We start from the raw sequence: 13,458 nt of genomic DNA, 5'->3' as shown, positions 1-13,458 counted from the left end.
TTTATTTTTCAATATAATCTCCATTCACCTCAATACACTTGTTCCATTTGTCCTTCAAACGTTTTACACCACTTTTATAGAAATCCGCAGATTGTACTTCTAACCACGCCTCTGTGGTAACCTTTATGCCCTCGTCATCTTGTAAGCGTCTTCCACGTAGGGCAGATTTCATTTGCCGGAACAGGAAATAGTCACTGGGGGCTAACAATGGGCGGTAGGGTGGGCGATTAAACTGTTCGAATCCACATTCACATGGCGACTTGTACAATTCTCGACTTGTGAACCGTAGCGTTGTCATGCAAAAGTAGAATACCACGTGTTAACATCCCACGGCGTTTCTGGCGAATAGATTTTTACAATTCTTTCAACACATTAGCACAATACTGTCCATTGATTGTAGTTTTTGGTGGCATGTAACCAATCAGTAATACTCGTAAGTCGCACTCGCATCTTCATTAATTAAAACAAATTCTAACGGTAGAAAATAAAGTTTATTATGCAAATTGTAAACATTTATGGCACATTCAGACATGTAATCAGCTCATTCAAACACATACAGCAAACATATATAGATATATCAAATATTTCTAGTAACATGCAGTAAACAACAGCAATGGACCACGTGACACAAGTCTGGTGCCCATGAACACACCGGTGTCACCACCACACGAACACTCAGTCTCTGACATAAAAATAGTTCCTTTTATGAACTTGTCTTTTATTATAAAATGATCCCAGATAATATCTTAATTTTCAGACCTGAGACTGAGGAAATCTAGACTTGCTGATGGTAGACTTGCTTGGGATCTTTCAGACATTCTAACACAAATACTTAATTTGTTGTGACCCAATCAAATATTTTTTTTCTCCAGCTTGAACGACGTCCACAATATTGATTTCTTTCTCCGTGAACCGGTATACATGCAACCATGTGCCTTGAGGGCTGTGAACCGGTACACATGCAACCATGCGCCTTGAGGGCCGTGAACCGGTATACATGCAACCATGTGCCTTGAGGGCCGTGAACCGGTATACATGCAACCATGTGCCTTGAGGGCCGTGAACCGGTATACATGCAACCATGTGCCTTGAGGGCCGTGAACCGGTATACATTCAACCATCTAATTATATCTCTAGTCTCCCGATAAAAAGATGTACATTCAGGACATCTGTTTTGTATATTTTGATTTCTTCCACAAAATTACAAAACCTACATGCACAAGTCTACTTTGCTTTCTTACGCGGCTGTCAATGTTGAAACATTGTGTACTTTGTCGCAACGGTACTGTTGATCAAACTGGGACTGCAGATTCACATTTCACGTGATTCGACAAGGGAGGTAATCGAGTACCTATTCCGGTCACCGTCCGGGTTCCACATCTGCGTTCACTACAACACACAAAGCATCTCGACTGCTATGGAACAACGAAGTCCTGAAGATGACAAGAATAACTCTCAGGATGCGGACTCTTCCTCACATATGACAATCTGTCTCAGTATATTAATATTCGACCTCATGAATAATCTCTCTTTAATCCCTGAATTGCCAGAAAATTATGAAACTCGTATGAAAATGAATGCTGAGAACTAATTGACTTTGGTGAATATTTGCTTTGTAGGTTTTAATGGCCTTAACGCATGCACCGGGTCAAATTTCTTATATGGGGATTAGACAGAGCTTCGCGTTGTAGTTAGGAGAAACATGACGGGTTTGAGACCCCAAAACTAACAAAAAGTCGGATGTCGTTTTCTAGAACCCATGAGAATTTGAAGTCATCACACTGTCTCGTCACATGTCACCATCAAGGCTCTTCATTGGTCCCTCCTACTTCGGCAGAACAGTAGCCTGCTTGAAGTGCTATCCCTCGGCGTGGCTTGTGTGTGAGTCAGCAGGGTTGGGTTTTTACGGCACTTGAGGTATAGCAAACACACAGAACTCAAACCACATGAGCAATAATTGAATCACTTTGTCTTTTTGTTGTTTCGTCAGTCTTTATCTGACGGAATAGAACTGATTCCAGTAGGTCACAAACATATTACCACGCGGTCACATATTACCACTCTGCCACAGCTACGCTGTCAATGAACACCTCATTCTGGGGAAAATATTTAGGTACAGGTTGTGGACGGCACTTTGATTAGGTTTACTCTCCGAAAGGGTACTTAGTTCCTGTTCTGCTGCTGTAATCGTTATCCGGGTAACTAAATAGTCCGTGCGAGGGTGGACCCCTCTCAGGATCAAGAAACCGGAAGTGACAATCAAGGCCTTGCACTCAGTGTTCGCCCGTCTGTCTCAATGTGAAGCTGGAAATGGAACAGACAGAAATAAACGTTTGTTGTTTAACGCCTTACTCAACACTATTTCAGCGATGTGACTGCGATCTGTAAATAATCGAATCTGGACGGGACAATCTAGTGATTGACATAATGAGGATCGATCTACGAAATTCGGATACGATGCCGTACATCAACTACGTCAACCCGCCTGACCGCTCGATCCATTTAGTCGCCTCTTACAATAAGAATGGATTGCTGAAGATAAGTCTGACCCGGGCACAGATTAATGAGGGTCACACACATGCGTATCGTTACGGACCCACTCTTAACACGGTTGCTTAGAAACATAAATAGACGTAGAGGCACTGAGCTGGGTAACCTTTAAACTATATATATATATTGTGCAATTTGCATATTAACTAGGTATTCAACATTATGTTTACTGGCTCAAAGCACCATTATATAAGTATATGTACTTAAGGAATAACCACCGCCGTCATATAGCCGGAATATTGCTGAGTGCGGCGCTAAACAACAAGCAAACAAGAATAACCAACGAGCTGTGACGAACCAGGATTACCAGTCCTGAAGGAACAACTGGAGTTTAGGCGAGCGACTTACAGCACTCATGCAAGAGGGCCAGATGACACGTAATTCCGAGAAGAAATACAAGAAAAAAAGGTATGAATGTCAACACTTCACTGTAAGTAGCCCATTGTTCAGATGACATCAATTAATGACGCCAGGGACAATGGGTGACGTCATATCGTATGTTTTTCAACATAGAAGCACTGTGACATCATATGGCACCAACTGACCGATAATCATTGAGTATGGCCAAAATGCACATTTGCAATTATCGGAATTATTACACACGCTCATTCTACCCTTATGGGTGGTAATATATCAAACGCTGAGGTGGTCAATGAGCACTCTGTTTTCTGTACAAGTCTGAACAATCACTGGACAGCTTCCTATCAAGGAGTTATTAGGGAAACAAGGACAACTTACGCCAAACGTTTTGTTCTCAAAAGCCGTTTCCCGCGCCTCCCGTTGTCTGCTGCGTCTCCACAAACAACACGTGATCAGCACGATGGCGACAGCGCAGACGACAACCACGGCAGAGACAACCAAAGGCACGAGTAGGTTCTCCGACTTGACTGTAACAGAGGAGACCAAAGAGCTGATGATCAACTCGTCTAAACAGAAAATGATCTGGTATTGAATAACTATTGGCAGTAAGACTTAAAGAGCGAGTGATATACAAAGGTAATTGACTTTTAACCCTTTGGTCAAGCCAAGAATCCTAATCTTTGATTGGAAACCACGATCAAAGCATTCTGGCAACACTATGGGGAGCAAGTCGGCACAGACGTCCGGCGCCGTATACGACTGAGCTTCTTGTCATTTGGGGAGTCATATTATAGGTGAGGTGAAATTGGGTTTAACGTCGCGTCCAAGATTATTGCACTTATATAGCGACGTGCATGCACGTGTATGTGTGTGTGTGGCTGCTTGTACTAGTCCGGACTGATGCCGATTTATAGTGCTAGCTCACTGAGATACCATGCCGCAGTTTAACATGAATACCCCACTCAGACACAGTATACTGACTCCGAGCCGACCAGTCCTTGTTTTAGCCCCTTAATGCCGAGCGCCAGACAGGGTAACAACAAGTACAATCTTTTAACGTCTTTTTGTATGATGCGGCCCGGGATCGAACCCTGGACCTTCCGCTCTCCGGGCGGACGCTCTACCACAAGACCACGGAGGCGGTGAGTCATGTTATAAGCTACAGCAGGATCACGAGGGGTACATGGGATTTTATGTGTCCCGAGTTGTTTTTTTCCCTGAGCCGGAGGCTCGAATAGAACACTAACTCCATGTACACCGACAGATCCTGCTGCAACGAATTTATCTTACTGACATGTTTTAATATGACATTGTAAAATACTTAAACAAATTCAAAATTGATAGAAAACTGCTGTTCGATTGAGCTGAGGTCAGCTTGGGCTTTGTCTCGTGACTTCCACTGACGCGCAAATAGAGTGCGCTTTTTGCTTTGAAGGGGTATAAAGCGCTTAGTTGCACAAGACAAAACTCTCCCTGTCAGCATCCTCCTCTCGCTGAATCTGATACTCTTTAGCCTTGACCTTATCAGTTGTTCCCCTGTGGGTCAGCATGACCTCTAGGATTGAAACATAACACTCCAAGACAAAAGAGTGAAAGTGCAGTGACCAAATCAACTCTTTTGAAAAAAAAGGTTTGGTGGTAACAAGTAATAAAGTGTCTATTCACTGGAAACTGTCATCCCTTAAACACTATTTGAATTATGTTCAGAACAGAACAGAATTTTATTACGCCCAAGGCAACAAAAAGTAGCATGTTGAGGTTTAACAGGAGATGCGACGTATAATAGTGATGGCAGCTTTAATAGTTATTTAAATGTAGCCATTACTATTTTACAATATTTTGATAATTTTTTCAAGAAGATATTATTTTTACAATGAAACATCTGTTGAAGTTTAAACATAGATGGATGTACAATAAGAGACTTTGGTATGTATAATTGTCTTACTTCTTTAAAATATTCACATTTAAAAATATAATGATATTCATCCGCAATGTCTTGGCTTTTACAAACAGTACACTTTCTATCTAATAAAGGGGTGTGATTCCATCTTCCACATTCAATCGGTAAATAATGGCAAGAAGTTCTGAATAGTAGTAGTGGTATGTACACTCGTTTTGGTAAATTGCACAGATATGTTTCCAGTGAGATATTATCTTTAATGACTTTATAAAATTTTCCTTTACTTGAATTTGTGACATCAGAATTCCTCCATTCAATATGGTATATTTATATATAGCGGATTTAAGCCCGATTAGGCAATTCATTACTAATGATGGTAGTTTTGGGTTTGGCTCATACTTAGGTATATTAGTAGACTAACGCTTAGTCTCTGAAAATATACAATTTTGATAGAAACCAATGACTCCAATAAATTATTTATTTGTTTGTTGTTTAACGCCACACTCAGCAATATTCCAGCTATATGACGGCGGTCTGTTAATAATCGCGTCTAGACCAGACAATCCAGTGATTGACATCATGAGCATCGATCCACGTAATTGCGATCTAGTCTGACCACCTGATCCCGTTAGTCACTTCTTACCCAAATAAATTGAAAAAGAGCCACACTAAGAAGAGAGATTCAGCCCTTGGAAAATTTTAGATTTGCTCTATTTAGGGCTACAGCATAACAGTAAGGGAAAGGCGGAAATAAAACTAAAAAGGTTCGGGTTCTCGGAGCAGACAAGTGTTTTAGTAGTATTCTGTTTAACTTGCTCTTTCGGTGAAAAATTTAAAAAAGGATTCATACCTGAAGCAATCTCATTAAAATACGATCTTAGTTTTCGCTACTGCTTAACAAAGATCTGAGGACATCCCATTACAGGTCGGGTCAGAACGACCTTTCGCGAATTTTGACCGACCAATGAAATAACTGACAAGAAATCGACATTAGCCAATCAGAAGGCAGCTTTCTCGAGCTTTACGACACTATTTTCAAACTCGCGACTACGCTTCGAAACATAATTTGACGTATTCTCGATTAAAAAAAATTAAAACTGATAAGAATAACATTCTGGAATGGCTTTTGTATGACCTAGATTGTATGGATATGATCATAAAACCTGTAACTATCGTTCGGAATATCCCGTGTTAAATATTTCGTGGTTGCATGATTAGAAAACACATTCCGACTGCCACTTTCGTGATCTGGTAAGCGACGCTCTGATTGGTTGGATGAAAGGTCGTTCTGACGTGACCCGTAATGGGATGTCCTCAGATCTTTGTTTAGCATAGCGAGAACTAAGATCTGATTTTAATGAGATTGTACCCGAAGCAAATTTACAATATGTTCGCCACTACAAATAATGTTTAAAACTGTTTGACTGCCGCTTCAGATGATTAAATAGAGATATATGCCTCAATAACTTCCTCAAAATCCAGCGTTGACATGTTAAATGGTACCTAAAACCTTTTTGAGAATAATATGATGGGTAAAATGTTAAACTTTATAATTAGAGGGTTTAAAAGTAGCGAACATATTGTAAAGGTGTACAAGTGACAATTACACTTGTCAGAGTGCAATCTCATTAAAATCAGATCTTAGTTCTCGCTATCGCTAAACAAAGTTTGTTTAGCAGCAGCGAGAACTCAGATCTGATTTTAATGAGATTGGTCAGAGTGGTACACGAAGCTTGTGAGTACCATTTGTCAAACTTCAATTTTTGTTGAAGCTTTGATGGCTGAGTGGGTTAGATCGCTGATTTAGTGTGCTGGCGATTAGGTGGTTTCGAATCCTAGATGGGAAAAAAAGTACTAGGCTTTGCACCTTACAGAGAGAGATTTTTCCCAAATATGATATTTGTTACACTGTACTTATTTATGTTTGAAATACTCTTTACCATCAAAATTAGAAGAAATAGGGGGGACTAAGGTATTTGTATGTAAGGAAAACCAAGATGAAACTATTCCTATATAGTTTGTTTTAACTGAACTTCTCACATCTACATGAATGTCACCAGAAGACCATGTGCAACAATTGTAGTACTGGGCAGTGACATGATGTCCATAGCACCTGCAGGTTTATGAACGCTTATAACTCTTTAAAGGTATTTCTTCTTATGTCAAATGTTGAATCCAGTTTTTTATGTATTGTTTCTGCTTCATGTAAAAATATGATTTGTTAATTATAAACATTTGTTTTAATTATTTATCAATGTCTACTGTACTTTTGACATTTTCGAACATAATTGACTTCATAAATGTTTCATGGTAAAAGAGTTATAATTTTTTAATATGTCTTGCCTGCTTTTGAAAGCATTAATAAGGCCTTTGTGTTACGCACAAAAAATGTAAATTTAAAAGGTTCAGCTACAAGTTGACCAATATATTTTTTTAATCTGCAGAACATTTAAATGTTTAGAAAGTTGTTTAAAATAACCAATATCAATATTTTAAAATCAGAACATTATTTTCTGGACACACACACACACGCACGCACGCACGCGTGTTTTTGTTGTTGTTTTGTTTTGTTTTGTTTTTTTGGGGGGAGGGAGGGGTTGGAAAGCAGCTGTTCCTCAGAGACCCTAGAACCACTAAGTGAAAGGATTTATTCTGCCTCTCAGAAATTCACGTTCAGCCTGACTTGCTCGTAGCGGTGTTTAAGAGATTTATTCCCCCGCTGAGAAATTTATTTCCCCCCCCCCCCCCCCCCCCCCCCCCCCCCCACCCCCGGCGGGATACACGGCTAATTACCCTACCTCCATGTCAGAATGATGAGATCTGATTGGCCCATGTGATCTTGATAAGAACTGTGCATGCAATATGTATGTATATTTTGATGCATGAATAAAGCGTTTGGAAATAATGTTGTGACATTTGAAATAACTTTCAACGCGCAAATAACAGACTACCTTGTGCCATGGTGACGAAATGTATGGATGCCGTTTCCGCCAGAGTGTTGTTGTTGAAGAAGAGGATGATCTGGGCCATGTAGGCCGTTGACTGCGACAACTCCGATATAGTCACAGAGGTCTTTGAAGGGTTGAGACGAACCACCCTCATCCCCGACCCCACCCCTGGGTTGGCCAGGGCCGACCCCCCGCTCCGCATGTATCGCACCTCCATGGCTACCACGTTCTTCAAGATGGCGTCCGCCAACTTCACCCATCTGATGACTACGGTAGTGACACCAACGCCGACTTCTTGCAACTGTAGGTTGATTCTCATAGTGACGCCTGCATTAAACGTTACGATAAAAGTTGTAGATTCATTGAAAGAAGGAACACACAATAAACAAGGCATAGTAACAGAGTTACACCTCTCACCAAACAATTTTTGCAATTCTCCTCTCTATTCTAGGGTACCAGTGAGTTAAATATCAATTCCAAAAACCTTTCAGGAAATGTAGTAGTGAGGTGAGGTGAAATTGGGTTTAACGTCGCGTCCAAGATTATTGCACTTATATAGCGACGTGCATGCACGTGTGTGTGTGTGTGGCTGCTTGTACTAGTCCGGACTGATGCCGATTTATAGTGCTAGCTCACTGAGATACCATGCTGCAGTTTAACATGAATACCCCACTCAGACACAGTGTACTGACTCCGAGCCGACCAGTCCTTGTTTTAGCCCCTTAATGTCGAACGCCAGACAGGGTAACAACAAGTACCATCTTTTAACGTCTTTTGGTATGACGCGCCCGGGGATCGAACCCCGGACCTTCTGCTCTCCGGGCGGACGCTCTACCACTAGACCATGGAGGCGGCACTTGTAGAAGTAATAGTAGTCGTGGTAGTGGTAGTAGTAGTGGTGGTAATAGTAGTCGTGGTAGTGGTGGTGGTGGTAGTAGTAGTAGTAGTATCAGCAGTTTAGTGTAGTAGTGGTGGTAGTAGTAGTAGTAGTAGCTGTAGTAGTAGTAGTATAAGTGGTAATAGTAGTCGTGGTAGTGGTGGTGGTAGTGGTAGTAGTAATAGTAGTATCAGCAGTGTAGTGTAGTGGTGGTGGTAGTAGCAGTGGTAATAGTAGTGGTGGTAGTGGTGGTGGTAGTAGTAGTGTTGATAGTAGTCGTGGAAGTGGTAGTAGTAGAGTAGTTGTAGTAGTAGTTGTTGTAGTAGTGGTAGTAGTCATAGTAATAGTAGAAATAGTAGTAGTAATAGTAGTTGTGGTAGTTGTAGAGTAATAGTAGTAGTAGAAGTAGAAGTAGAAGTAGTTGTAGTATAAGTAGCAGTAGTAGTAGTAGAAGTAGTAGTAGTTGTAGTATAATGAGTAGTAGTAGCAGTAGTAGTGGTAGCAGTGGTAGTTGTTATATACATGTATGTGTGTTATGATGTCTAGATATAAGCGTTTACGTACTCTTAAATGGCTTTGTTTCAAATCTGATTGGAGTGAGTCGAACACGGTTGTTGTCCACGATGTTGGTTAGGATGACCAGCCTGGCCCTGTAGCCGCGGGCCGCTTGGAGCCTGGTCAGCTCGTGGCTCGTCACGCTGGGGTCAAGTGGGTCAGTTTGGTTCCAGAGTATCATGTCTTCCACCTCCTCCTCCCTGTATTCTATCTGCAGCCCAGTCACGTACGGCGTCTTCGACGTCCTCAAGCTCTTCCACGCCAACACTGCCGAGTTGGACGACGCTGACACGTTGAGAGGGACATCCAGAGTGGTTGGTGGTGTTGACGACGCTACGCCTTCCACTGAAACATGGAGCGGGCACTTTGAAGAACATGTTTTGTAACCAAGCAACAAAGTCGTGTTGGTTAGGGGAGATAACTCTACAAGGGATGCGGTCTGTTCTTGAAGACCGTTATATGGCAATCGAAGCAACGGTGCTTAGAAACGACAGGGTGTATAAATCACATGACATTATAATATCGCCACTTTACATGTTTTTGCATTCGGAATTCCCCAATTATATTCTTTTTCAAAATAATCGTATCGGAGTTAAAGATAGGATTTGAATGAGATTGGTGATTATGTCATACTGAATTGACGAGACAAGTGAGTGAGTGAATGAGTTTGGTTTTACGCCGCTTTTAGCAATATTTCAGCAATATCACGGCGGGGGACACCAGAAATGGGCTTCATACACTGTACCCATGTCGGGATTCGAACCCAGGTCTTCGGCGTGACGAGCGACCGCTTTAACCACTAGGCTACCCGACCGCCCCACGAGACAAGTGCCAGAGTCCTTGTGACACAAGGGGGCGGTCGGGTAGCCTAGTGGTTAAAGCGTTCGCTCGTCACGCCGAAGACCTGGGTTCGGTTCCCGACATGGGTACAATGTGTGAAGCCCATTTCTGGTGTCTCCCGTCGTGACATTGCTGGAATATTGCTAAAAGAGGCGTAAAACCATACTCACTCACTCTATTGTGACAAAAGTGACATAAATTCGGTAGAAAGTTTTTTTTTTAAGTTTCGTAAAATCTGTATGATCTACACATGAGTGTGATGGTAGGATGGAACATCATCAAAACTGCCATGATGTCACACCAACAGTGACGTTTACATTTCGTCAACAATGGTGTCTCCTTCGTCTGTACTGATAATAATTCCTTACCTCAATTCAAACTTATGCGTTATTCTCCAAATAGTAGAAGAAGAAAAAATATTTTGCGATAAAATTGCATAAAAAGAATTTCTTACAGTAACAATAAATTTTACTTTTCCACAACGGCCCGTTAATTACCTACCACAGACATTGTTGTCAAAGATGAAGCCAAGTCCACAGTTGCCGGTAGGTGGCGTCACCGTCACAGCGCCCCCTGTCGTAAAGACTGACTCGGCAACTGTCACAGTGGAGTCGGTGGAGTTGAAGACGCCCACGAGAGACGACGTCAGCAGCACCAACCTTTGTTTTGTCTCCTCCACAGAACTGGAACTGCATGTTGTGATGAGGTCAGTAAGAAGCTTGTAGCTCATTCAAACATTGTAATTGCATCAGATCCATTCGGGCTTCATATAACACACTCAAGTGGGTAATCTATCCCCGTCTTCGGATTGTTTGTTTGTTTGTTGCTTAACGCCGCACTCAGCAATATCCAGCTATATGACGGCGGTTTGTAAATAATCGAGTCTGGACCAAACAATCCTGTGATTGACATTATGAGCATCGATCTACGTAGTTTCGATACGATGACATGCATCATCCATGTCAGCGAGCCTGACAAGTCGATCCCGTTAGTCGCCTCTTACGTCAAGCATGGTCGCCCTGCCTTCGGATTGACGAACGAACAACTAGGCTACTCTACCGATTACTGTTCATGGTGACTATACACTAGACTAACATCTAGTCTCTGAAATGAACATATCGTACAGAAAAAACAGTTGTTCAGTTATCTAAATAAATTAATTATCTTAATATAATAAAAGGGAGCCCAGTGACTCTCTTAATTTTCAGATACTGCAGTAATCTAGACTTGCCAAACATTATAGACTTGCATGGGCTGTATTTGATATATATTTGTATCAGGGTCTGTAAGACAGACTAACTTGACACATGCCCTGAAGCGGTTAACTTTGTTTGTTTTTCTAAGTTGTTGTTTTTTGTTTTGTGGGGTTTTTTTTCCATTGCAGCAGGCACATATACACAGGCTATTCAAAGTAACAAGAGCTTTGAGAGTTTAGTTATAACCCTCCGGGCCATTTTCTTTTTAAGCGATATCCTTGTTTCCGAAACGTTTCCTAGTTTATTCCTTGGATAATCTATATATTGATTATGTATGTTACATTCAGTGTTCAAAATCAGTCAATGTGTGAAATAACTGAAATTTTCACTTAGGCAATCGACAAAATGCCAAAATATTTAAGTCATTTTATAATTATTTTCCCGTCAGATTGACTCAAACTTTCTATCCAAATGCCTTAAAAGCGTCACAATAGACTAATTATTCGTGGATTAAGAGCAACAACAGAAACAATTGAAAAATGACTGAAGACAGTAATAATATAGTCATATTTCCACAGAAATCGTCGTCAGGGACAGTAATGAAACTCTAAATCGTCAGCACGATACCCATGCTCGTGGGTTTCACCAAAGTGGTAAACGTCAAAGACCGCCATCACCCCGGGTTACTCTCCCACATTAAGAAAGTACGAACACATGAATTGCACTGGTTTCCAGTCCGTCAAAGGATCCAATATAAAATACTTGTTTTAATATTCAAGGCTTTCAACAACGAAGCTCCAGCAAATCGGTCCGATCTTGTATAGAAGTACCAGAAGACATCTTCCCGAGGCAAAGGAGTTAACTGACTATAAAAGTCCAGTTTCCCCCCTTGCCGAACTAGGCTGGAATTTCTGGGCTCGATCGTAGCGCCACCAGTGGTTATTACTCGTTGTGTCTCTTCTATGCCTCTCCCATTGACCAATCAGATTCCGCCTCTTGTGTCACTTGCATTTGTTTATAAAAAATGGCGGCGCCCAGTCAAGACGATCTGATCAATAATCAAGATCTATTTTGTGATAAAACGGGTCTTACAGCGCAAAGTGCACCAAATCACGTGCGCACCTTGATAAAAAACAAGAAAAGAGTTGGAAAATGTCTGCTGACGCCGAGTTGGCGGTTCAGATGTTTTGTAAATCCTGCAATCGACCGTAATCTGCACGAGAGTTTACGAACCGGATTTCGAATTCAGTGCACGATTTTGATAGGACTATGCATAGACTCGTTAGTGCAGCTAAAATATAACTCCATAATACCAGCCTAGTTCGGCAAGGGTGGAAACTTGACTTTTAAAGTCAGTTAACTCTCTTGCCTATGGGGGCGGTCGGGTAGCCTAGTGGTTAAAGCGTTCGCTCGTCAACGCCGAAGACCCGGGTTCGATTCCCGACATTGGTACAATGTGTGAAGCCCATTTCTGGTATCCCCCGCCGTGATATTGCTGGAATATTGCTAGACGCGGCGTTAAATCAAACTCACTCACTCACTCATTTGCCTATGGAAGACATTTGGCGATCGTTCATTCCTAGCTGCATGACCATCCTTTAAGTGAGTGAGTGAGTGAGTGAGTTGGGTTTAACGCCGCTTTTAACAATATTCCAGCTATATAGCGGCGTGTCAGCTTAATGTCGGAGGAAAGCCCGAAGTGATGCAGGTCTCAGACGTTTACCACTTCGGCGAAACCCACGACCACGAGCACGGGTATGGTGCTGACAAAGCTAGAAACATAATCGGGGGCGAACCGGGATTCGAACCTACAATCATAGGTTTCTGGCGTGCCCAAGGGACGCAACTCTGCACAGTGAATCGCGGCGCCTTAGACGACTGGGCCACCCGTGCACCCCCCCCCCCCCCCCCCCCCCCCCCCCCCATCTTAGGTGTCCCACTTGGTGTAAGATCAGCCATAGAACTATATGTACTTTCAAATTGAAGACACATCTTGTGTTCAGACTTTAAAGCGCTTTTGAGCAGCTGTATGTAACTGGATCTTAACACTATATAAATGCATATATAAATAAGCTGACACTTCATGATATAGCTGGAGTGCTGGAGTGCTGTTAAAAGCGGCGTTAAACCCAACTCACTCACTCACACAATTATTACAATAATACTATTATTAATTACCTTGTATTCAGTGTTATGTGGATGTCAACCCTGATGTTTTCTACATCTCGACGC

The sequence above is a fragment of the Haliotis rufescens genome, unplaced genomic scaffold, assembly GCF_023055435.1.
Source record: "Haliotis rufescens isolate VD_foot unplaced genomic scaffold, xgHalRufe1.0.p SCAF_3, whole genome shotgun sequence".
NCBI lineage: Eukaryota > Metazoa > Mollusca > Gastropoda > Lepetellida > Haliotidae > Haliotis > Haliotis rufescens.
Note: the sequence above shows the minus strand (reverse complement) of the source record.